Here is a 26,348-nt window from a genome sequence, read left to right as displayed (position 1 = left end):
GAAAACGAGTCATCGTGGAGTTTTTATTACCAGTCTGACAAGGACCCATTACACTGGTCATTCAGTACATTCAGGTAGTCAGCTGACCTAATTCTTGGAGCACATCCTGTTGCTGAACCCAGACCTGACCAACTGCAGCAAGCCCAGATCATAACACTGCCCCCACAGGCTTGAACAGTAGGCACTAGGCATGATGGGTGCATCACTTCATCTACCTCTCGTCTTACCCTGATGCACCATCACAATGGAACAGGGTCCATCTGGACTCATCAGACCAGTTTTTAATAAAGCGTTGGACAGTTCTTTACCCAGTTTTAGTCATTTCTAGAATCTCTTTAGATGTTTTCTCTGCTTGATGCCGATGATGACCCTTCTCACACAGACCACCAGATGTGTCTTTCCACATGGTTGTTTGAGAACCAACTCATTGCACCAGTTGGTGTTAAATAACAAGTTACCAGGTGAAAGATAATCACCCATTTGGTAATTATCCAATAGTAGGCTTCTAACCCTTTGATTAGTTAAATCTGGGTCCAGATTTTTAGGCACATTTGTTGTTGCCTTTCTATAATTTAGAACCAGTCTGACCTATCTCTTCTGACCTCATCAAGACATGTTCATCCACACATTTCTCCTTTTTTATTGTTATCTATGTATCCTAGAGATGGTTGAGGGTTCAAATCCTAGTAGATCAACAGATTCTGAAATACCCAGACCAGCCGTCTGGTACCAACCAGCAAAAGTCATTCTCTTCTCTATCACAGTTTGAACTTAAAACGTTCATTTACAACATATCTAGATGTTGATGCATGGAGCTGCTGCCACCTGATGGTTTCATCACATATTTCCGTGGAAAACCAGTTGAAATGGGAAGGATTTGTTTGTTTAGCTGAGGGTGAGAAATGATTAACCAACTTTAACTCTCAAACGGGTAGAAGAAAAAAAATGCAAATCAACTTAAAAGACAAAAACTTGCTGAGAATGTTTTACTCTGGCTTTTTAACAAATGTGTGTTCTTGTAACGAAGTCGAACCCCAGAAGCAGACCGGGTTAGCGTGCTAGTTGAAGTTACATTTAGAAAGTCTGTTCTTGACTCATTGTACTGACTTTACACTGTATTTTAATTCAAATGATTCAGCAAAAACATTTTTAGTACAACTTCAGCTCTCTTTATTTAAAAACTTCTACCAGCCAATAAAAGTCAGTTCAACCAGAAAAATACCAAACCTGTTGTCATTCTTTTTTCTTTCTTTCTGTTTTTGTGTAGAAAATGTTTCCTCTTAACCCTCTGGAGGCAGACGTTAAAACCTACCAACCTGATTACTCCACGTACGTATTTCATGAGCATTTTTAACTCAGAAATATCCCTGAAGGACTTAGTTGTTCGTCCTATTAACAAAACTCCCTTTTAACCCTGAGAGGGTTAATCTGCAACATGTGAAGTTTTCTTTTTGATTGGTTAAAAAAAAAGCTCCAAATTGTCTCTAGATTGGAATTTGACCCAAAACAATGATGCACAGACAGTATGCATGACGCTGTAAGACACGTTCTCTTTGGGTAAACAAACTGCCTAAATCTTGAAAAATCTAAATTTCTGGTAATTAGTCACAGAGGATTAAATGTTGATATTTCATTGGCTATAGAAGGCATTACTGTTGATAGAGTGAGGGAAATTAAGTTTTAAGGGGCCATTATTGATGAATATATTTCCTGGATGCTACATATTACTGGTATAAAAATATGACGTATGTGTTAGTAAATCACTGACATGTTAGTTAGCAGTTGTCTTTCAGCTACATTTATTAGTTACACATTTTATTCATCCATTCATCCATTTACTTCCACTTATCCCGAGTCGGGTTGCGGAGACAACAGCTTAAGACGAGAAGCCCAGACTGCCCTTTCGGGAGAATCCCAAACCGTTCCCCAGCTAGACGAGAGACACAGTCCATCTAGCGTGTCCTGTGTCTTTCTTTGGGTCTTCTCTCTGTTGGATGTGATTTTTTGTTTAATTATGTTTGATAAAAAAAGCTTGATGCGTTATTAAATGTCATATTCAATTTGATATTGACTATTTTGGTGTTAGCTTGGATTGGAAAAACATTGCACATTTAATAAATGTATTAATAGGCCTAGCTCAGTGGTACTCACTCCTGGTCCTGGAGAGCAGGGGTTTCATGTATAAAACATTGCATAGAATCCTTACTAAAACCGTACTTAACCTCAGCAATAAATATGTACTTACGCCAAGTACGTTTGTGATCTAAAAAACATGGAGTACGCACAGCTTCATGCACTCTCCGCTTTATGAATCACAAACTACCTAGAAATGGATCACATCCCGCCCTCAACAGGCCCACTTTCTGCCATAAATGGTCAATGCAACGTGCCTTGTGGATCTCATCCACATAAATAAGCCAGCTGTTGCAGCGTTTCACCATTAACGATGGAGACCACAGATCAAGGAAGCACAATTTCACACGCAGAAATTGAGGTGCTTGTGGGTGAGGTGGAGAAATGAAAGGAAGTACTTTTGCAAAACAAATAAGAGAAAATCCACAGAGTGGCACAGCGTTGCTGAAGCCGTCAGTGCTGTGAGTTCTTCAGAGAGATCTGTGGCAGATATAAAAAATGGTCCAATCTGAAGGTGGAGGCAAAAAAAGAAGATGTTTTGCCACCCGCCAGAGTGTGTCTGCCGCTGGCGGAGGCCCTGGCATCTCTGATCCCCCACCGCTCACCTTTAGGATTTCAGCAGTACTCGGACCGGCAAGCGTGCGTGGCATTGTGCCGGAGAAGGAGGGAGACACTGACCATGCAGAGGAGACTGGTAACGTTTAAGCCTTTTATTAATACAGATCAAATGTGTCTGTCATTATAACATAAAACTAAACCAAATCTCGTTGTTCCCCCAGTGACTCTGGATAAAGTGTCCAACAAGGCACCCGGGCGGCGACCGAAGATGTGCCAGCAAGGTCAGCCTGTCCCACCAGTGCCCCTCGGGCGCTTGGCACACCAGGAAGTGGCCGGGTGCTAACTGACACCGTCCTGGGGACAGACGGACATGATTAGTGCGAGAAGAACTGCGCAGAACATCTGATGTCCTGACTGAAATTTCAGGATCACAAAGAATTGGCAAGAAACTAAAAGATGAAAATCATTCCTTCTGTGTTGGTCCTATAAATGACATGTGGCAGGGTGGAGAGATGAGGGCCTGGGCGGGATCCAATCCCGAGACTCCCAGGTGAGAGCTAATCAGTCAGCCAAAGGGACATCCCATTTGGCCAAGAAGCCAGGGTGCGTGATCAATTGGGTCACAGTCACAGGACGCTCACACTGTCACAGAAGCATGACATTCTGTCTCATTCCATATTCTGCGCTTCAGCATGTTTTACTTGTGTCTCTACTCCAACACACCTCATTTAGTGGTTAAATCACCTGAAGCAGCTCATGAAGCTATTCAGAAGCCTGTCGATCACCTGCTGACTGAAATCAGGTGTGTTAAAACAGAGTTCAAACTAAAACATGCAGGACATCGGCTCTCCAGGACCAGGAGTGAGAAACACTGGCCTAGTTTAATAAACTGAGAATGAAATGCAGCATTTGTGGTCGTTAGTGTTAAATCTGGGTTTCAGGATTGGGACAGAGTTCATTTAGAGAATTTAGCTTTAGTTTTTATTAGCTTTTGATTGAGGCACAGCAAAAATACCTGTGTCACACTGGATGTAGCCCACCGTTGTGCAGGAAAAGACGAAAACAAGTTTTGCTTGATTTCTTTTAAACATACTTCACCACCTCACCCCCGCAATTGCACCGCATCCCAAACCTAGGGTGAATGCCCCCCCGGTACACTTCCGGCACCACTGGATTAAGGTGTCAAAAACATGCAAAGACTAACAGTTTGTTTTTAAATAAGTGAATTAAAATGGACACTAGAGGGTGTTAAAACACATCAAAGCTTAGTGTGCCTTCCAAATCCGTCACCCAGTAAATGTGTTGGCTCATCATCATTTTAAGGCGAGTTCATTTTGGGGCGACAGGGGCAGAGGACTCAAGTGCCCATCTTGTAACCAGAGGGCTGCAGGCTCGCATCCCATCTGCTGCAGTCGTTGTGTCCATGGGCAAGACACTTAATCTGCCTTACCAGCTGGTGGTGGTCGGAGGGCCCTGTGGCACCAGCAATCGGTAGTCTCACCTCTGTCAGTGTGACTCAAGGCAGCTGTAGCTACGTTGTAGTTCATCACAACCAGCATGTGAAGTGTGTGTGTGTGTGTGTGTGTGTGTGTGTGTGTGTGTGTGTGTGTGTGTGTGTGTGTCTGTAGATGAATGACTGGTTGTGTTGTAAAGCACCCTGGGGGATTGTAGAACTCGACACAGCACGTATCAAATACAGGCCATTTACCATTTCAACTCCGATAGAAAAAAATCGTTCTTAATTTCCTTTTTTTTTGTCGTTTTCCATTTGTTTCAACAAATTTCACAACATTAAGCCTTTTTGGCCACAACTCATTCCCCTATGCTGATTAAACATGGAGGTTTGTGGTGCCGCTGACTGAATCCAATATGGCAACCAAAAATAATAAAGAAGCAATTGTGCTGGCCCAGCGCCAAGGCAGTACTGGGAGACAAAGTTGGTGTACATGTTTGTTCTATCAGTCACACATTGCTAATTTATCTGTCTGTGTTCCATTAACCTCTGTAGCAACTCCAGCTCTGAGTGTCCAGACTCGCTGGCGCATGTCAGCTCCAAATCACCAAGATGAAACAGATTCAATGAGCAATAGGAACAAAAATAAAAATCACATTGTAACTAATGGCTTTCGTTAATTAGAATGTCTTCGTATCACTTCCACGCTAGTCATCAGGAGCTGTTGTTTCATATTGTGAATAAATTTACATGCACAATTTTGGCTAATTAATTCAAAGCTGATTGTAATAAAAAGCAAAACATGTGAGTCAAACATCCAGAAAGGGTTTTTTATTTTTGCTTGTTTGAGAGACAGAATTCCAGTTATTTTCTTAATTTGCTTGACTTGTTAATGAAGACTACAATAGTAATCTGTAGTAGTAAAATGTAGTAGTAATCTGTCATGCTGGACTCCATTGCCTTTTTTTTTTTCTTGTTCTTTTCCTCGTGTCCTGTCTGGCTGTGAAGCAAACAGAATTGATGTCTGAATGCTGGTGACAAGCCTTACAGATTTACTCTCAGGTGGAGCATTAAAGCGTCTGCTTTTAATGTCACACCTGATTCTTAAAACGTTATTGTTACTGTTTTTTGCTTGTAATTCCGACCAGACAGTGAGACAGAGGTGAAAGAGAAAGGAAGAGACAAAAGGTGGGAAGGGGGGGGTCCACAAAAATAATCAATGATGAACAAGAGTCTGCTTCTAGACCTGCAGAAAAGGGACACACAACAACACAACAGGAGCAAAGTATCACTGCATCAACTTGATGAGGAAATATAAAATCAACATTGCTTAACTGAACAATCACCATAATAAACCATAGTGCATGTAGTGCCCACCATAGCCTTAAGACATGTGTTGAACGTGCCCAAGCCCATACTTATGAGAGCACAATGTGAGCACCTGTGTGCGTACACGCTCTTGTTTATGTAAGGTTTCTCTATAAAAGCATCAAATAGAGAGTGTGAGGGGCCACAGATCTGCCCCCCAAAGATGTGTAGGAGATGGAGGGAGCTCCAAGTCCCAGAGATCCAGGAGCTGTCCCAGAGTGCAGGGACCCCAGAGAGACTGTAACCAGAAAAGCCCCAGCCCACTCTTGAGAGGCGCAGAGGATTGCCCCGGGGGGACACAACCAGCAGCCAGCAGAGTCCCGGGAGATAACAGCGGCAAGCGCACAGGCCCGCCCGCAGCCTCCCACCTCCAAGTCGGCTGAGTCCGGAACCCAATGACTCGGGACCCAGAGGCGACCACCCCCTCTGGGGACCCAACAGAGCCCAGGGATTCAGATCCCACCAGGCAGCCACCAAGAATAATCAGGAAGACGCCAAAAATCTTAAACCCCCTGACCCGGGAGCCGCAAACACTCAGGCAGACCAAGGCAGTTAAAAGTCTTCAGCTTGTCCAAAATGCTGCAGCTAGAGTTCTGATGAGAATTAAAAAGAGAGATCATATCTCTCCTGTCTTAGCTTCCCTACATCGGCTACCTGTTAAATTCAGAATAGATTTTAAGATCCTTCTTCTCACATATAAAGCTCTTAATAATCAAGCTCCATCATACATCAGTGATCTGATTGTTCCATACGTTCCTAACCGGGCACTTTGCTCTCAGACTGCAGGTCTACTGGTGGTTCCCAGAATTTCTAAAATTAGAATGGTAGGCAGATCTTTTAGTTATCAGGCTCCTCTCCTGTGGAACCAGCTCCCAGCTTTAGTCCGTGAGGCAGACACCTTGTCTACTTTTAATACTAGGCTTAAAACATTTTTATTTGATAGGGCCTATGGTTAAAATCTGATGTTAGCCTAGATCTGGACAAGTGGGGGAGTAGAGGGAGGTGGAGTGTACAGTCGGTAAAGACGGCTCTCCCTTGCCCTGCCTCCAACATGCCTCCATCTAAATAGGATAGATTATCCAGAGTTTTCTCTGTAGTTATGCTGCTATAGGCTTAGACTGCTGGAGGATACACTGACCACTTTTCACACTTTACTGCTTTCTTCTACAATCTGCTCTTTAACTGTATTATTTCCTGCAATTTCAGCTGTTAACTTTATTTTCTCTCTAAGTGTTTTTCTCCCCAGAAGAAGCTACAACAACGTTCTGCTGAGCTGTGGTTGCCTCATGGAGGGGGCCATCGTCTAGCACCCTGCTGCTAACCAATTAAACGTTCTCCCTCTCCTGATAATAACTTTTTGCTTTCCTTGATGTTGGATGTGCTACTACTAGTTTACCCGTTTAATTATAGATCCACTTGGATAAATACAATAAAGTTTATCTCTCACCAAATAGAATATTTACTAAGAAATCACAATGTAACCATAGACACATTACTTGTCTTTGTGTGTGTGTGTGTGTGTGTGTGTGTGTGTGTGTGTGTCTGCTCTGTCTTCTCGATCCCCAGTGAGTCGTGGAGGATGGCTGCTTAAACTGAGCCAGGATCCTCTGGAGGTTTCTTCCTGTTAAAAGGGAGTTTTCCTCTCCACTGTCGCTATATGCTTGCTTAGTATGAGGATTGCTGTATAGTCACTGACACTAGTCAGTGACTTGATGCAATTTGCTGGGTTCCTCATATAGGAAACATTATTTCTGATTGGCTTAATGAACTGTGAATTGGAATGTTTATTATGTGAAGTTCCTTGAGACGACTCTTGTCGTGATTTGGCGCTTTATAAATAAAATTGAATTGAATTGAATTGAATTGAATTGGAGGCACCACACTCCACATCAAGTGTGACAGGGGGAGAGGAGGCGAAGATGTATAGCAGCAAAAAAATGAATAAATAAAAATTCCCAGGAGATGGGAGGAGTCAAAGGCCCCACCTGACATATACAGTTATACACAAACACAGTCACACACTCCCTCCCTCATGCTCACACATACACATACAACCTAAGACTCACAAAAATGCATGCCAGACACCCACTCATGCTCCCCATACACACCTGGACTTTTCTGCTTCTACAAACACTCCAATGTGAAAAAATTAATCAATCAGCTTCCTGTCATTTGGTTTTTATTTGCCTATAATGAGCAGTTTTGTTTGTGACATTAGAAACGTAGAAATGAGAATAAAACAACCTCTCATGGGCAAGATAGAGTTGCTTCTGGAGGAGCAACGGCTCTACCCCAAGCCCCTCCCAGTTATCTGAGTGAGGGAGGGGTGGACGTGGCCAGCAGCAGCTTGTTTTACCAAAGTGAAAGAGCTTGGAAACAACTCATTCTGGAAGGTACTGAAACAAAATTGCTCAAATTGCTTCATGTGATGGGGACTTTTCACAAAACACTTAATGAACATGTTTTGTATCACCCATAGATCTAATAAAACTAAAAGGTTTGGTTCACCCATTGAATTAATCAATTTGTGGTGGTTTCTAGTAGGAATGAATGCCTTGTAAGCCATACTCTGTGAAACAAAGCTCCGGTGTGCCTGTTTTAGGAAGTGGAATTGAACCAGATCAGAGTTGAGCTTAAGACGGCAGGATAAAAAGTCTTAATTCCTGATATTTGGACATCTCACTTCAGACTGATTAACAGCAAGATGAATACGATTGCACTTGCTTTGCAGCTTTGAAGTTTATCTCCACAAACAACACAAACCGGAAGGAGTTCTGCTGTGTGGTGGAGTTGCTAAAGCTACCAGTTAGCTGCTACTAAATGAGATGTTCCCTGCTGATTCCTGGATGCTAAACCAACAACAGCCTTCCCCATTGCGAGTCAAGATGGGTGAGTCAATGAATGTTTACCCTCCCACTGTCCTGATGGTTTATTCCTGGAGGTCCACATAGCAGGAGTGAGGAGTGACCAGTACCTCACCACTGCTCAATGGTCACCTTTCCTGGAGGCGTCACCCATTAGGACAGTGGGAGGGTTGAGAGACTGTGTGACATAGATCTTTCAGGATTTTCTAATCCTAATCAGAAGCGAATGCACGAGATAGATGTAGAAGAATGTTTTCATGTTCAGCCTGCATTAAAAACTCAGAAAGACAGATTACAATCAGGAATAATAATTGAAAAAATAGTTTTTCAGTGAAACACACCTTTAAGAAAAAAGTTGTCTCCTTTACATTTATTTCTGATGACATTAATTATTCAGTACAGTGGGATGCCAGACTTTAGACAACCTTGTTAATCATCATTATTTTCCTTTGTAATCGTTGGTTGTTAGTGGAGGCTTGTCCATAGGGGGCGCTAGTGTGCCACCCCACCAATCTCACAGGAAGAAGAAGATAGGACTCACAAAGTATTTAACCCTCCCACTGTCTTTATGGGTGACCCCGGGAGGAAAGTTGGCCATTGAGCAGGGTTGATGGTTCATCCCATGGGTCCACGTGGCAGGGGGGAGGAGTGAGCACCACCTCACCCCTGCCACGTGGACCTCAAGGACAAACCCATCAATCCTGCTCAGTGGTCAACTTTCCTCCCGGGGTCACCCATAAAGACAGTGGGATGGTTAAAAAAAACATTAAAATTAAACTAAATAATCTGTACATCATACAGACAACTGCTGTGTATAATCTGCATTTAAGTGTAGTTTAAAAATGTTATTTCACACTTTTACCATGACAGAATCATCTTGTGATGCATTTCCTTTTCCTTTCAGGTGCAGCAATCTTAACCATAGAACTACGCTAAACTGATGCATGCGCACTGGATCCCCTCCAGTACAAACAATAGGAGAGCCCTTGGTCCCAGAGGCTTGTGACCAACACTGGGTGGATTCTCAGCTCAGCTTAAGATGTTCACATGGAACCGGAAACTCTCCAATTTATAATTTTTTTTAACCTTACCGTTCTTTGTTTATTTTGGAGCAGCTGAGTACACCTTGTGAAGTAGTTTTATTATACAGAATCAAAAAAATGATGGGATGTGGCATCAGAGACCTAAAAACACTCTCCAGCAGGTAAAAAAGTGGACTTTTTTAGTAAAACACTGATTATTATGGCGTGTGGTCTTCCATTTCCTCAATAAGTTTCTAGCTGTGGATACAGACAGCTGAAATCTCTGAGAGTTTTCTGTATTCTTCCCCTAAATCATGATGGTGAACAATCTTTGTTTTCAGGTCATGTGAGAATTGTTTTTTAGACCATGGAAGTAGTTTTGACTTTAGAAGTAGGGGGAACACAACTGGCATGAGGACTGGGGGGGACGAGTCAGTAAGTATACAAAAGACATGTAATATGTAAATGGGAAGCAGGCTTCAACACAAGTGGTTGCTTTCCGCTTGGTCCTAGTGCTCAACCAGTGTCCATTTAAAGTTAACGTTAAAGTCCCATCAGTTTAACCCCCCAATCCAACCCCTTATTGCTGAGTGCCAAGCAGGGAGGCAATGGGTACCCTTTTTTTTTTTCAAAGTCCTTGGAATGACCCGACCAGGAATGGAACCCTGATCTCCCAGTCTCAGGGCGGACACTCTACCACTAGGCCACTATTAAGCCTAATATTGATTTTGGATGGTAAAAAGTGCAGGGGCCAAAAATGTACTTTAGAGGGGGGGGTTCTACATCCATGTTTGGTGTTACTTTTAAGAAAATATTCAGAGGAGGGACACTTACAAATGGCATCATTACTTGAGTATTTAATTTTCTCTTTTTCCTCATAACTGGATTCAGCTGCATATAAAGGTCAAGGGTCACTGAGCTAACCAAGCCAAATTTGAGTTCCAATAATTTGTTCTAAAGGTTTTGGAATCAATAAAATGAAAACATTCCCAAATTTATGCGTCTGCCTTCTTTGTTTAAACAGTTATTACACACTTTCTGTAAATCCTATAAACGTTGTTTCAATTCTCAAATACCCCTGTATGTCCTTTATGATGTATTAAACAGAAATATTTTATAACAACTAATGACCTACACTGGAAAATCATGAAGATTAACAAGGCTGCCCAAACTTTTGCATTCCACTATATGATTTTTCTTCTTTATTCATACCCATTTCATCATTAAAAATCGGAGAAAAATATTCTATCTATAGCTTGTCTGAGACTGATTGTCAAATGATCCTTTAAAATGAGGCTTTAATGGTCTTTCTTCTCTTATCTTGTCTTCTCCATGGATTGTTAAAGCGCAGCGCCAAATTTTGACCTGTTGATCTGACAACCTTGAGTTGAAGATAAATTATGATTAAAGGAACTTTGATTCATCAGCTCCTCTTTAGGAATGCACGTAAATCTCTTTCTGAAAAATGCAAGACCGTGCTGTCAAAAAAAAAAAAAATTATGCCTTCAACTGGCAGCTCAGTCTAATACTGTAATTGTACAGTCTTACTACTCACAGCACATGCAGTTCTTTTCTACCCAACACAAGGTCATTCATTCATGGCACATGACATCCCTGCTCATTCAAGGGTGTCTGGGGAGGAATTATTATGCTTGATGCCGTCTTTGAGTTAAATTCACAGTGTAGACGGATGTTGGATTCAAAGCGCAATGGAAAATCTTTCTACAAAGCACAGCAGGCTCCTGGAGACAAACTGCTAACGGTACAAAGCAGAATTCTGGGTTTTTTAACAAAAATCTATTAAACAGACATACAAGAATAGTTGAGCTTTGTGGAAAAGGTGTAATTAATTACAGCCTAGCAGATGCTTGCCCTGAATGACCGCTATGTCAGAGTAGTGGGTGAAGATTAAGATGGTCAGAATGCAGGAAGAATACTTTTCTTAACTGTTGTATTCAGCTGATTTGTTGTCACCTTACTGCTCAGTGTTGCCAGCAGTTGTCAGTCATCAAACTCAATACTTAAGTCTCCTGCGTCACTTCCAATGACAGCATTTAAAACAGTATTACAGGAAAACAGAACATGCCCAAGCCTTTCACACAACTTTAGTTTGGAGAAATAGTTTTGTTTCTGACAGAAATGATAAGCTAACGGCAAGTAAATGTTGCCCCCACGTTTTTCCTTCAGCACCCTGGATAGCTCCTGTCTGCTACATTCTCTTCTTTCCAGCTAACCCCTTCAGAACCACGGAGAGGGACACGCTGTTGGACAGTGCCAGCTGGAGCACAAGCTGCAGACAATAAAGCCTGATTTATGCTTCTCCGTCTGCGTCAGTGCGGAGACACGCAACGCCATTATCCGTCCTTGCGTAGGGCACGCAAGTACGTACGGAGTCGAGCCCACTTTTTTAAACATCCGTCGAACGAGACGGATTACGCAAGCTTGTGATTGGTCAGGACGCCGCTGTTGTTTACAGCGCCGCCATTGCAAAGAGAGCCGAGTTTAACTAGCGGCAGACACGGAGAAGCTTGAAGAATACCTCGCGAAAAAACTCTAAAAACATGAACGTTTAATTCTCCCGTGACTGGAGGAGTGAAAAGATGCGCAGCAAGCGTTTTATTTGTGGACGGAAATAACAGGAAACGTGGGTTGAGAGGTGGGGAGCGCATGAAGCGGTGGGAGAATGAGAGACAAATATGTCCGTGTTAAAAGTCTCTTATATACACAAAAAACACAAAATAAACACACGATCTTGGACCGATACATGACAGGATACCAAAGAACAGCGCTATGCCCTCTGTTGTCCTGCCGGGCAATTGCTTTGCAACGCTCTCCAGGAGACGGAGAAGTAAAAGAGCAAAACGCTTCCGTCAATCCGTGCGTGTCTGTCCCTTGCGGAGCTGACGGAGAAGCATAAACCAGGCTTAAGCAATCAGCCACCTTAAAGCTTAAAGTGCATGTCAAGTGTGCCTCAGAGTCTTACTCCACCCACGTATCAATTTTAAAAACTGCAACATTGGTAGGCGTTGCCTGGAGGACCGAGAGGGCAGAGCCGCGGCAGTGACGAAGACAACGGCTAACTAGACGAAGCTAGCTCCCTTCACTCTGAGCAGTCATTAGAAGTGGAGGACGTTTCTCCCCCTCCTTACCCAGACACTCGAGAAGAAAGGGACCAAGTCTATTTGGAGGAGACAAGCGGACCTGAGCCTTATTGTTTTGAGCTTGTGAGTTGCCTGAAATTACCGGAACCGACCCAACAGAACCATCTCTGAATGTAAATAGCCGTTAGCCATAGCATTGGATTAGCTGCAGGGTTTGTCTCCACGGCCCGAGAGCTAGTATTCAGCATGTTTTAGAGATTTATCTGCATCATCACACCTGGTTTTAATCAGCAACAAACAGCTGAGCTGCTTAACAGCTTATCTAACCTGTTAAAGCAGGAAGATCCACTGAAATGTGCTGGATAGCAGCTCTCCAGGAGATCTGGGCTCAAGCTACAGTCTGCTGCATAAAGTTATGAAAATATCCCATGAGAAAATTATTCTGTAATGTGTTCAGCCCACTAAAACTGCCATGATTTCATTATTGATTTACTGATACTAGCTGCTCTTGGTTGCAGGTGATCCTCTGGTGTCTGCAGCTGGTCTCCTGCTGGTGTCGTCAGGATCAGGAGCTTCCAGAAGAATGTGCCTTTCAATGACTCTTTCCCCCTTATTTGTTATATTAATTAAATAAATCTCAATTTATATATTTCCTGTTTTTGTTCATGTCCATAAATACTTAAACATGCTTGAAATTAAAACGAGCTTTTAACAGTGAGGTGCTAGTTTAGTTCATCACAATAGAGCTAGATAAACATGCGACAATGTGATAATTCAATTAATGTAATTTATAAATATCCATTAAAATATCAAAACTGGAATCAAAATGAGATATTTGGCAGCACAAAAAACTTGTCAAACACAATATTTATTATAATAATTGTAGGCAGACAGGAGACAGAGCTGATGGAGGTTCTCAGTCATCGAAGGATGGCTGAAGGCTTTCCAGGAACAGGAGATGTGGTGTTGTCTCTTCTCTCTCTATTCTGCCAGATGAGCTGATAGGTTACAGGTGTGTGAGGACATTCTCATGCTGTCATAACCAGATGACAGGAGTTATCAGGTGATCAGCCAGGCAAAAATGAGATGCAGAAAGAAAACAAATCCAGGACAGTGTACAGTAATAAAAATAATATGTGGTGTTGCTCACCTTATGTGCTCTTATAGAGTATTAACGTGTGCCTGCCTCATGGTGTAGAGTCCATATTTTGCTGAGTGTCCTGCAATAATGCAGGTTATTAGTTAATTTACCTTTGATAGCAAAAACAAAATATTTAATGTAAAGGTTATTTACCAGGTGAATCAGCTCACACGTCACCACCACGTGTCACAGGGCCAGAATCAGTAACCTCCTTCATGATGTCATGATGTAATCACATACTTATTTAATTGTTAATATCTTAAAAATTCAGAAATGTTTTAATTTTTTTTACCTTGAACAGTTCACTGAGCTTGCACTGTCACTGAGGTGGAAGCTGGAATCAACAGCAGACAACTCACATCTTGGTCTTTTCAGGAGGTGTGGATGCTCAGGGACCTTCTGGAAGATGAATTTCTGTCATGGTCCTTGTGTCACAAGACACTGAGGCTGTGAGCTCTATAAAAAACAAAGAAGCAGCACATTTATAAACGTTTAAAAGAGCATAAAATCACTTGTAACAATCTGTAAAACAAATTAAAACTAGAAGGTAATAAAATGTTTACATAGAAGATTATTAAAAATAATTCACCTTTGCTACGGGTAACACCACGTCAGCCTGGACAAGTGCATTCTTGCAGATTACTAAATCAGTCTGACAGCCAGTGTCTTGGGTAGATTTAGCCTGAAAAAAAAATAGAAGCACATTGATGTTTATAAAGTCAGATAAAATACAAAAGAAACTGTCCCATATAGGCACTTTATAACATTCCTAGTGTGTGATGTTATAACGTAAAAGTCAGTCACACATGATGTGGAGATCCTGAAATGCGACCTCCTGAACAGAATTCCTCACGGAACCAGGTCACAAGCTGGATTTCACGCTGTAATGCTGTCTGTCAACTAGTGCTGCATCAGAGTCACTGTTGCAGAATTACCGACTGACACAAAAACAACCCGAATTTTCTCTGAGCCTGACAGTAATAGTCATGTGGACCGTTTTGTCGGCCAGGGCTTCGAGATATGTTCCGATTCGCCGCTGATTCTAACCTTACATCCCGTTCCACATTTTGTGAACTTGACAAATCAGCCCGAAGGCAGTGCAGGCTGATATTAGCTAAATGGAGTGAACCACGTCTCTCAAACTTTGCATTTAGGAAGGGAATTGTCTTTAGAAGATGTTAAAACTTTTATTTAGCTTACTCACCTCAGACTGGAGCCCGTCATGGTGGGGGAGCAGAGTCGGTGGGCTGTATCTAAATCGCAGAAGAGCCACGGTGGGCACAGCCTCCCTCTTCAAACGGAGACGTGCAGAATCGCGGGTAAAATGCTGGTTGCAAACTACAGCACCAGGCGGGAGCTGAATCTTTTCCAGACACGCAACCACTGGCGCCTAATTTCTAAGTCCAGCGGAAAGGAGTGCAACCCGACAGAGCTCCGCAACCATCCCTTACGAAAAAGAAGTATACTTTAAGTATTTAATTTCAAGTATACTTAAGTGTACAGAAGTTTATTTGCATACTTGTTCTTAAAGTTTACTTAGAAGTATACTCCTTGGGACTAAATTGGGCCGCTAAAAGTATACTTGAAGTATACTACAAGTATACTTCAAAGTAATAATTTAAGTTTATTTGTAGTGTACTTCTGATATAATTGAGTATACTTTTCTCTTTGAAAGTATACTTAAAGTAACCTCACAAGTGTACTTGGAGTGTACTTCAGATATAATTGAGTATACTTTTCTCCTTGAAAGTATACTTATAAGTTTACTTGTAGTGTACTTCTGATATAAATGAGTATACTTTTCTCCTTGGAAGTATACTTAAAAGTAACAATATAAGTTTACTTGTAGTGTACTCCTGATATAGTTGAGTATACTTTTCTCCTTGAAAGTATACTTATAAGTTTACTTGTAGTGTACTTCTGATATAATTGAGTATACTTTTCTCCTTGGAAGTATACTTAAAAGTAACAATATAAGTTTACTTGTAGTGTACTCCTGATATAGTTGAGTATACTTTTCTCCTTGAAAGTATACTTATAAGTTTACTTGTAGTGTACTTCTGAAATAATTGAGTATACTTTTCTCCTTGGAAGTATACTTAAAAGTAACAATATAAGTTTACTTGTAGTGTACTCCTGATATAGTTGAGTATACTTTTCTCATTGAAAGTATACTTAAAAGTAACAGTATAAGTTTACTTCTAATAAAATTGAGTAAACTTTTGCCCTTGAAAGTATACTTAAAAATAAACTCTAAGTAACATTATAAGTTTACTTGTAGTGTACTTCTGAAATAATTGAGTATACTTTTCTCTTTGAATGTATACTTAAAATTATACTTAAAGTAATAATGTATGTTTACTTGTAGTGTACTTCTTATATAATTGAGTATACTTACAGTTTTGAAAGTACACTTTACAGTAAACTTGACGTAATATTCTTTTAGTACATTTAAGTATCTCTATTTTTTCTATAAACACATACTGCAAGTAACATTTAACATCTGCTATTTGCTTACTACCAATACATTTACTTTCCACTATTTACTGATACTTCGTCTTTATGCAGAGAAAAAAAAAGTAAATAAAATAGCTAAGTCATTTTGTTTAAATTTATTAAACAGAGAGAATTAGAACAGAACAAAAACAGACCTGTTTACCAGGATTAATCAAAGATGAGAACACAAACTGTTCTGAACATGACGCGTTAATTCTGTCCATTTTGAAAGACTTTTTAAAAATGCCTTTAAAAAAATCAGTCCATTTTATGGATCCACTTGCTTGGTTGTTGATGCCTTTTTGAAGTTTTCGTTGTTGCATTTCTTTCGTATTATTTTTCTTACATCTTGAACGCGCAGAGATGGAAACTTCAACTGAGCACGCCCTGTGAACACACAAAGCAAAAAAATGAACACTTGAACTGTTAGGTGAACTCTGACACCACAAAATCTTTACAGTTCGTACACTGTAAACCCGAATAAGTAGGCAGAACTCAAAAAATGTAAGGCAATCAGTTGCCTCATATTTTCTGAGTTTATAAACTCAGATATTTGAGTATATCAGACCATAAATAAACTTAAATATTTGGAGTTTATATTAAATATATTTTCAAATTATGATCAAATTAAAGTTACCGATTAAGCCAACTCAAACAGAAAATAAAACAAAATTTGAAAGAAACAATTACAAACGCACACTTTTGAAAACTGGACAACAGCAGTGTGTAGTCTTTCTTTGAGTAGGTGGTTTAAAGCAACATCAGGATGCACATCAATTCAACATTAACAAAATATGAATTACACTAACCACTATCAAGTAAGTCAGTGAGTACTTTATGTCATTTGGCATAAAACTAGTTGAATGGGCTAATCCGATTCAATTATTCACGCTAAACTAAAGCCACAAATGAGAGTTGCCAGACTCAGAACGGCTGGACGAACAGAGAAAATGTAAAACTCAACTGTTCCTCCCACTGTCTTTATGGGTGACCCCGAGAGGAAAGTTGACCATTGAGCAGGGTTGATGGTTTATCCCTTGAGGTCCACGCGACAGGGGTGAGGAGTGAGCACCACCTCACCCCTGTCACGTGGACCTCAAGGGATAAACCATCAACCCTGCTCAATGGTCAACTTTCCTCGCGGGGGTCCTACCCATTAGGACAGAGGGAGGGTTAACTCAAGGAGAAGTGGAAAATGAACATATTTGCCCAAATGGTGGTGTGTTACTTTAACATCAACAATTAAAGAGCAGACAAATAGTAAATTACATTGTGGATGTGGACAATGCTCTAACAGAGTGAGCCATCTGAATCCACCACTCTTTCAGATTTTGAGTTACACATGTAACATCAGGTCATTTTTGACTCTGCAGCGTGGGTGACAGTTTAGACTCATCAAGACCAAGTAAGATTTTCTGCGTGAACTCAAATGTGTTGGTCAGTCCCTTCGGATAATCTAGATGTAAGGCATAGATGAGGCCGAACATTACCAGGAAGACATCAGGAAGGCTGGAGAGGTTGACAATCACATCACCCTCTAGGATAACAGATTCTCACTGGGTCGTACGTAACTGGACTCTCGGCATCATCTGTGATGGTTGTCAGGAGGACAACTGCTGCATCCCGGAGGTCCAGCTCATTGGTATCATCCTTACAAAAATGAAAGGGAGATCATACACTAATCACATCTGAACTGAAACTCTGACTGTGGACATTTTTATTTCAGTAGATTGTCATGTAAATAACAATAAATGCAGTCTGATAGACTCCTGTTTAGGGCTGGGCAACATGTCAAAGATTTATCGCTATCCAAGTTCTTGTCTCTCATCCAGATAATTTTTCCCATGTCAATAAATTTGATAATAAAAAAATGAAAAGATGTGTAAGTTGGCCACATTTATGTCCCTTTAAGAAGCTGTAGCACCTTGAGTCATGTAAAATTTTAGTCAATGTAATACACGAGACAGCCCCATCTAGTGGACAAATATTGTTGCTGCGCATTCCTGTAGTTATCGTCCACTTATCGTTATCGAGGTGAGATCTTCAACATATGGTGATATTGATTTTAGGCCATATCGCCCAGCCCTACCCCTGTTCATTCTGTTGCTTTGTGCTCTCATTTACGAATAAAGTGAGATGGCTTCAGTGTGTGCCAGTGTTATGCTAATGAAAGCTGCTTGAATTCTTTGCAGTGATTGTTGATTTTTCTCAGTGCCTTAAAGCCTGCCACACATGAGGGCCATCTGCTGAGCAAACGGCCTCGAATGACCGCTTGCTCAGCAGATACCTCGCCATGTGCGCCTGATTTTCACTGAGTTTTCCGCCTCACGAGACGCTGAGGTGAATATCTGACCAGTTAAGATATTTTCCGCCTCACAGGGGTAAAAACTCGCCGTGTGCGCATTACCGAGCTGCTGGTTGAGCTGAAATATTCTAGTGGCCAACCAAAGCACGTTCTCCGCTCACATGACCCCAAGATGGCAGCCCCGTCTGCATGTCAGAAAAGAAACAACACAGAGACAGAGCTGGAAACGGAGGAAATGCCTATCCTTTTTTGTTGAAACGTCGCCGCCACGGCATTTGAAGGTTAGGAAAATATGGGTACAGTAGCTGGAAAGATGGACCAGGCAAGGAGTTTATGCCAATTTACTCCAAGAGATGCACCTGGAAGACCCAGAATCCTTCCGAAAGGGTAATGGAAACAGTGGGCCTATCGATCCACAAGGTACCATTTTGTTTATTTTTCAGACACACAGACAGGGTAAGGGGCTGTATCTGAATACATCTTGGGGTCATGTGAGCGGAGAAAGTGCTTTGATTGGCCACTAGAATATTTCAGCTCAGCCAGCAGCTCAGTAGTGCACACACAGCGAGTTTTTACCCCTGTGAGGCAGAAAATATCTAACTGGTCAGATATTCACCTCAGCGTCTCGTGAGGCGGAAAACTCGGTGAAAATCAGGCGCACACAGCGAGCAATCTGCTGAGCAAACAGTCCTTCGAGGCCGTTTGCTCAGCTGATTGCTCTCGTGTGTGGCAGGCTTAAACATCTTGCCAAAGGTTTGTAGTTGAAACAATGGCACTTTTTCCAAAATGTTCATGTGCGTTGTCTTTATGCATAAATAAATAGAATGATTTGTTCAAATTTACAATACTGGGACTTACCACACATGTCCTCAAAAATCCAGAGGTTTCCTCACGTAGATAGACAGGAAGGGCATGGAGAACAGTGGTACGCCTTGTGTGGACATCATGTAATTCCTAAGAAGATTAAGAGTGTAAATACTGTAAAGTTTACTAATCAAACTTAATGCCAAATTGCTCTGACCAATTTTCCAAGACAGTGATATCTGCATCTAAATCCAATGATAAACTGCTGAATTCAAAAGTTAATTTGAAGTGTTTAGCATTACATAATACGGAGGGGTATTAGGGCCACTGAAGAAAAAATTCTGAAAATAAATAAAATTAATAAAGTCAGAATTCTGACATTTATCTCAGTATTCAATTGTTTCCTTCAGTGGCCCTAATACTGCCTTATTGCCTAAGAGTATTAGAGTCACTGAAGAAAAAGAAAAGAATTGAGAAAAAAAAGTCAGATAATTTCAAAATTCTGGGATTAAAGTCAGAATTCTGACTTTTTTCATAAACCTAAAACCAAACAAACAAAAAACTATTTAGGAATTGTTTTTGTTAAAAAAAATCAAAACAACAAAAAAAAAAAGCCTGAATTTTAAGATTTAAGTCAGAATTCTGATCCCCCCTCATAATCTTCCCCAATTTCCCCCTTTTTTTGTTTTAGGTACCAGTCAGAACTCTGAGATTAAACTCAGATTTATGACTTATTTTCTCAGAATTCTATATTTTTTTCCCATCAGTGGCTCTAATACTCATAGCATAAAGGCATTACCTGTAAATTGTATATTCACCAGTTTTAAAAGACAAATCTGTATACATATATACATACATACATATATAGTCATGTTATTTAGGATGTGTCATCAAAAATGCAGACTGTGAGAATTACTCACCAGTGGTCTCACTTGTATGAACCTCTTGGGGGTCAACAGCAGCATGCCATCAATCTTGTGTGCAGAGAGTGGGGTTGGATCATTGAAGTCTGACTGCAGATTCATAGACAGGCTTCCCGGTGTGGCTGACAGCTCATAGGAACGCAGATGCTCTACATTTACACATCTACACCAGGAAGCATAATCAGTACAGAAAACATTGTGAATCACAAGGTAGATCTGTGTTAGTCTGAAAAATTTAGGCAGTCCTCCACTATATATATGAAGCTAAGTCATTAATCATCTAAATTGTGTGTGTGTGTGTGTGTGTGTGTGTGTGTGTGTGTGTGTGTGTGTGTGTGTGTGTGTGTGTGTGTGTGTGTGTGTGTGTGTGTGTGTGTGTGTGAGGAGATTCAAGTGTAATTTGACTTATCCACACAAAGCTAAAAACATAACATTTAAGAATCTGGAGTAACAGTGTACAGTACGGACAAAATTACAACACTAAAATACTGTGAAATTAATAGAAACAGCATTCTGCGGTTCAAGATATGTGCAACTGAGCACTATTTAAAAAAACTATGGAGGGGACAAAAATGGAGGGAAGGAGGGAACATAGCATCGAGATACAGCACCGCTTCATCTTTTGCGGTCACAATCCTCTTCTACGGTTAAAAAAAAGCAGGCTGCTTGCAAAGCTATCACACAGGTGCTACGGGGAAATAGTTTATAACACAGACTGATTTTGTCATCGCTGTACAAGAGACCACTGCTCATTTACTTTTAATAAGTGGACGTTTAAGTTTGACTTGGTGGCGCTGAACTCCCGCTTTCATTTTTTTCTCAGAACGACACATTTAAAAAATTATGATGGAGGGGACAAAAATGGAGGGAATAAGTCTCTAGAAGTCTAATAAAAATTATCTAAAGTAATGCTAACCTTTAATAATGAGATAGCGCTGCTCATTTCATTAAATAAACGGACTTTAGTCGCACACAAAGTTAATAACACAGCTAACTCATGCAATGACTTAGCATATTAGCTTGCTACGTGGCCAACATTACTCACCATGTCCGTCTTAAAAACATTTAAAACATTTAAGCAACTTTTACGGCGGCTACTTACATTTAACTCAGTGGTGCAGAACCAGTGACTGTCAAGTGCAGATGCAGAACAAAAGCGCGACCACCGACGGTTAATGCTCCTCCAACCCTTGCTCTTCTTCTCGGTCTGCTGAGAAGCTTCGAGAGCTGACTGAGCAAATGCTACAAAATAAAAGCACTTCCTGTGCGTGTAATTTCACAATAATTCGTAATTTCATGCTTAATATGTTATTTAGGACAGACAGACAGAGTAGTTATTTCAAAATAAGGCAAAGTTTCAAGCAAGGATAAACTTAATATGGAGGAAGTGATTATGTTAAACAGAAAGGACATGTCAAAAAGGACTGATTTCAAAATATATAAAGCTTTACAACAGGATTTGATTGTTAAGAATATAGATATTAAAGAAAAATGGGAACTGGAAGTGAACATAATGATAACAGATGAGGAATGGGAGGAAACACTTGAAGCAGGCCATAAACTACTAATAGTCCGTCTTGGAGGGAATTTGAATGGAAGGTGAAGATGCATGCTTTAAAACTCCACTTATCATGTCTAAATAGTAATGTTTCAAATTTATGTTGGAGAAAATGCGGGCTAGTGGGAGACTTTTCACATATATTTTTGGACTGCCCTAAATTCATACCATTCTGGGAAGGTGTTAGGGAGAAATTGAAAGAACCTGGAAGGTGAAATTACAATTTAAGTTAAAATGGTTTGTACTGGGAATGCTGTACCAAAAATCATACACACATAATGGAGACATACGTAATCAGAATTTTGCTTATGACTGCCAAGAAGTGTATTACAGTTTTATGGCTGGACACAGAACCACCAAGGGTGGCACAGTGGAGAGACAGAGTTAGACAGGTCTACAAAATGGAACAAATTAATGCAAGACTATGACTGGGACTAGGGAAATTAGAAAAAATTTGGGAACCAATAAAACAAATGTTAGAAAGATAGTACTCTCGTGTGAAAATTATTATTATTCATTTTTATTTTTTTTATTTATGTTTTTTTGTCTTTTGGGTGAGTTATTTAGCTAGATCAAAGTAAAATGTAGAATGTAGAAGAGAGCAGATACGATGAATACAGAGAAAGCTTGTCAGAACTATATGTACTGATTGGTGACTTGGTTAAGTTGGATAGATCTTATGGCCACAAGGAAATTCGAACTTTGTTCAGGGAAACACTGCCCTGGAGAAGGGAAGAAGAAACTCAAATGCATCTCCATGTAAATGTTGTTGTTCTAATTCAAAAATAAAAAGTTCCAAATATATATATATAACTATATCTATCTATCTATCTATCTATCTATCTATCTATCTATCTATCTATCTATCTATCTATCTATCTATCTATCTATCTATCTATCTATCTATCTATCTATCTATCTATCTATCTATCTATCTATCTATCTATCTATCTATCTATCTATCTATCGATATATATATATATATATATATAATAAAGACATTAAAGAACCGAACTTCATGAATGTTTTTTGTGACAAAGAAGTATCTGTTCCAATCACTCTATCAGAGAAAAATCAGAGTTTTAGAAATAACGGGACACTCAGTAGAGCCATTATATTATATTTTTTACAAGTGTATGTAAACTTCTGACCACAACTGTATGTATATATATATATATATATACTTATATATATATATATATATATATATATATATATATATATATATATATATATATATATATACTTATATATATATATATATATATATATATATATATATATATATATATATATACTTATATATATATATATATATATATATATATATATATATGCTTATATATACATCTATACTTATATATATATATATATATATATATATATATATACTTATATATACATATATACTTATATATATATATATACTTATATATATATATATATATATATATATATATATATATATATATATACTTATATATATATATATATATATACTTATATATACATATATACTTATATATATATATATATATATACTTATATATACATATATACTTATATATATATATATATATATATATATACTTATATATTATATATATATACTTATATATTATATATAAGTATATATATATATATATTAAGTATACTTATACATTACTTGGTGAAATATACTTCTGATAGAGTCAAGTACAAGTATAGTCTAAATGTAAGTAAACTTTAATGTAAGTATGTATTAAAGTATACTTAGTAGTATTTAAAAAATGTACTCGGATAACTATACTTCTAATAAGTACATTGAAAGTAAACTTGGAAGTATACTGTATTCATTTTTAGTATACTTCAAGTATACTTCAGTGTACTTCTTTTTGGTAAGGGATACTACACTACACCATCTCACCATGCTAACACGATATGGAGCACTAAACCCAAACTACTTTCCTAATTACACTAACAGCCAAACAGTAACTAAACTACAATATCCAACAGCCAAGCTAACACTAAATAAGTATGTATAACACTAAAAGCTATGCTAAAGACTAGGATATGCTAATGCTATATGCTAATGCTGAACTACGGCTAACCTCCTACAATGGCTTGCAAATCCAACTCCCAACTCGCCACAAGGCGTGGCCGAGACTCCCGATGCTTTTATAACGTTGACACAGAGCTGCTACGTAGTACTCTACTGGTTTACGTAGTATCTTACTCTTTAGCCATTGGCTAAAATTTATTCAAAATGAGTCAAATTCTATGTTTTAAGCTGAAGGTGGAGCTATACTGTGGTATTTAGGCAGAATTTTTAATTTTTAAAGAAAATGCACCAAAATGCTAAAATAATGAATACACACATTTAAAACACTATTAGACACTCATTTATACAGTTCATCAGCAAAAAAAAGTTAATTTAGACGTTACTTGCTCTTTAAAGGATGGACTTACCCAGTCTACAACAGAACTCACAATTAGTCTGTTGTACTCAGTGTCGCTTGGTGGTGTTTGCTCTAATTGGAAGCTGTTAACTAGAGAACTTATAGTGTTGAAACTGGTGAGCTTTAGTCTCAGTAGAACTTTGTGGCACCGTTTCTTCAGGATTCTCTTTAACGTTTGGTCTAGTTTACCTCATTTAAATATAAGGATGAGTGTTGGTTCAGTTTTAGCTAGAATAGTGTCCCTGCCGTAGGGACAGAAGTATCTCCCTTGGGTTTTTATTGTGTTTAACCTTCCTTTCTACTTTAGGACATCTTTTGTAACAATAAACATATAAAATGATTTCTGAGACGGGTTCTATCCCTCCATATTTATTGTATGGGTGTGTCCAAATCCACGGGAGGGATGCTTGTGACAGTGCGATGACGTCACAGCGCAGCGACGAGTACTGTCCGAATTCCAAGAATACTCATTCTCGTGTCCTCAAACGCGTCCTCGCTCTGCCCACATTTTGAGGACGGGTCTGTTGTATCCTCACAGAACAAGGCTATCCCAGCATGCTTTGCACGCCGGCTGTGGATTTTCAACAGGCAGAGAAAATGGGGAGAGCTACGAAGTTTTAAACGTACGTTTGTTAAAAACTAGCCGTAGAAATCTAAAAAGCTTAAAGCGGTTCAGTTTATAGACATTTTTCGTTTGTTTATTTGTTTTTAAATTACATTTTAAGCAGAAATCACCCAGAACGAGTTTGTATCGCGGATCCCAGTTATTCCCGTGTGTGTGTGTGTGTGTGTGTGTGTGCGTGTGTGTGTGTGTGTGTGTGTGTGTGCGTGTGTGTGTGTGTGTGTGTGTGTGTGTGTGTGTGTGTGTGTGTGTGTGTGTGTGTGGTGAATTAAACTTGTCATTTGTTTTAAGGACAACGGAGCAAAGAAGTGTTTTTATTAAGCTTAGAGGTGAAGAGTGAAGCTGTTTACACACAACCACAGAAGTTCTTCTGTGAAAAGTAGTTTTACATTCAGGGATTTACACAGCTGACACGTTATAATGAAGTAAAAAGTTTGTGTGAAGAATATAATTTTTATCTTCTCGTGTGGATAAATGTAAAAATGTGTTTGTTGCCTTTTTGTCACCTGTGGTCTCTGATTTTCTCTGTAGGACTGCAGGTGTCCAGGGTCAGGAGAGGCTTTACCTGGTTGTCATCCTGGGAGAGAGGCCTTCTACTGTCATCGTGTTAATGTTATTTAGCTGTTTGTTTGATATTTGAACACGTTTATTAAAACAAATACTAAATGATAACTCATTCTGGTCATTGATTTTATCACCAGTTTTATTACTACAGATGTTTTTGAACATGTTACATGAACAGAAAATGAAAAGATGGTAAGGAGACAAGATTATTTATAATACGTTACACTTATTTACAGATCAAAACCAGTATGGACCAGTTTTGTACGGTTAAAGCAGGATTAACCTGAGTGACTCTTCCTGGATCATTTATTTAAACTGAGTGAGCAGGAAGTCTTTAACAGTGCAGCTGGATCTGCTGCAGGAGGATCCAGACGTGGATGGAGGGCTGGAGCAGACCCGTGGCTGGACGTTTCTGGTCAGAGGAACATCATACAGGACGGTCTGCAGAGAGAGCTTTGGGACGCTTCCTCTCACGGTCCACTCCATCGTCCATCTACAGGGCCTGCTGGGCTGGCTCAGACGAAGGCTGTTACGTCTCTGTGAATGACTTGCCTGTTAACAGTAGTGGTGGTCTGCTGGTACCTCCTCCAGGACAGAGCACCACTGACCTCCTCCACACACATCTTCCTCAGGCTCATCCTCCAGACTCACAACTTCACCAGCACAGAGGCAGATGTGCAGCACAGTGCATGCTGACCTGTAATAGATTAAATAAGAGTTTTTTTTAATTGAAAAATGTAAAACAAAACATAACCTGCAGTACACTGATTCAGTTCAGTTTAAAGAAAAGCAGCAGGGAAAACTACAGAGAATTTACATTTTTAAGACAGATCTAATCATTATTAGGCTTAAGTTGAATAAACAAATGCACATTGAAAACACTTCAATGCTATTTTATTAAAAAGCCTGTTTTTAAAGCATTTTACCCCATTTGATGCAAAAGAAGTTCTAAGGTCCAATTTACATTAGAAAACATCCTACTGCATTCAACATTTATA

General features: G+C 39.5%; 1 protein-coding gene and 1 long non-coding RNA gene across 3 annotated transcripts in view; one reads left to right on the top strand and one right to left on the bottom strand.

The window, feature by feature from the left end:
* Window positions 1–26,348, bottom strand: part of LOC107388342 (mgat4 family member C) — a 281,748-nt gene that overhangs the window by 193,112 nt on the left and 62,288 nt on the right. The gene's annotated exons all lie outside the window — the stretch shown is intronic.
* LOC129153508 (uncharacterized) lies at window positions 11,517–13,148 on the top strand. Its single transcript, XR_008559498.2, has 2 exons — window positions 11,517–12,672; window positions 13,018–13,148. It is a non-coding gene; the product is annotated as an uncharacterized lncRNA (long non-coding RNA).

The sequence above is a fragment of the Nothobranchius furzeri genome, chromosome 4, assembly GCF_043380555.1.
Source record: "Nothobranchius furzeri strain GRZ-AD chromosome 4, NfurGRZ-RIMD1, whole genome shotgun sequence".
Classification (NCBI taxonomy): domain Eukaryota; kingdom Metazoa; phylum Chordata; class Actinopteri; order Cyprinodontiformes; family Nothobranchiidae; genus Nothobranchius; species Nothobranchius furzeri.
The sequence above is the reverse complement of the archived record's forward strand: the minus strand, read 5'-3'. Positions and strand labels throughout refer to the sequence as shown.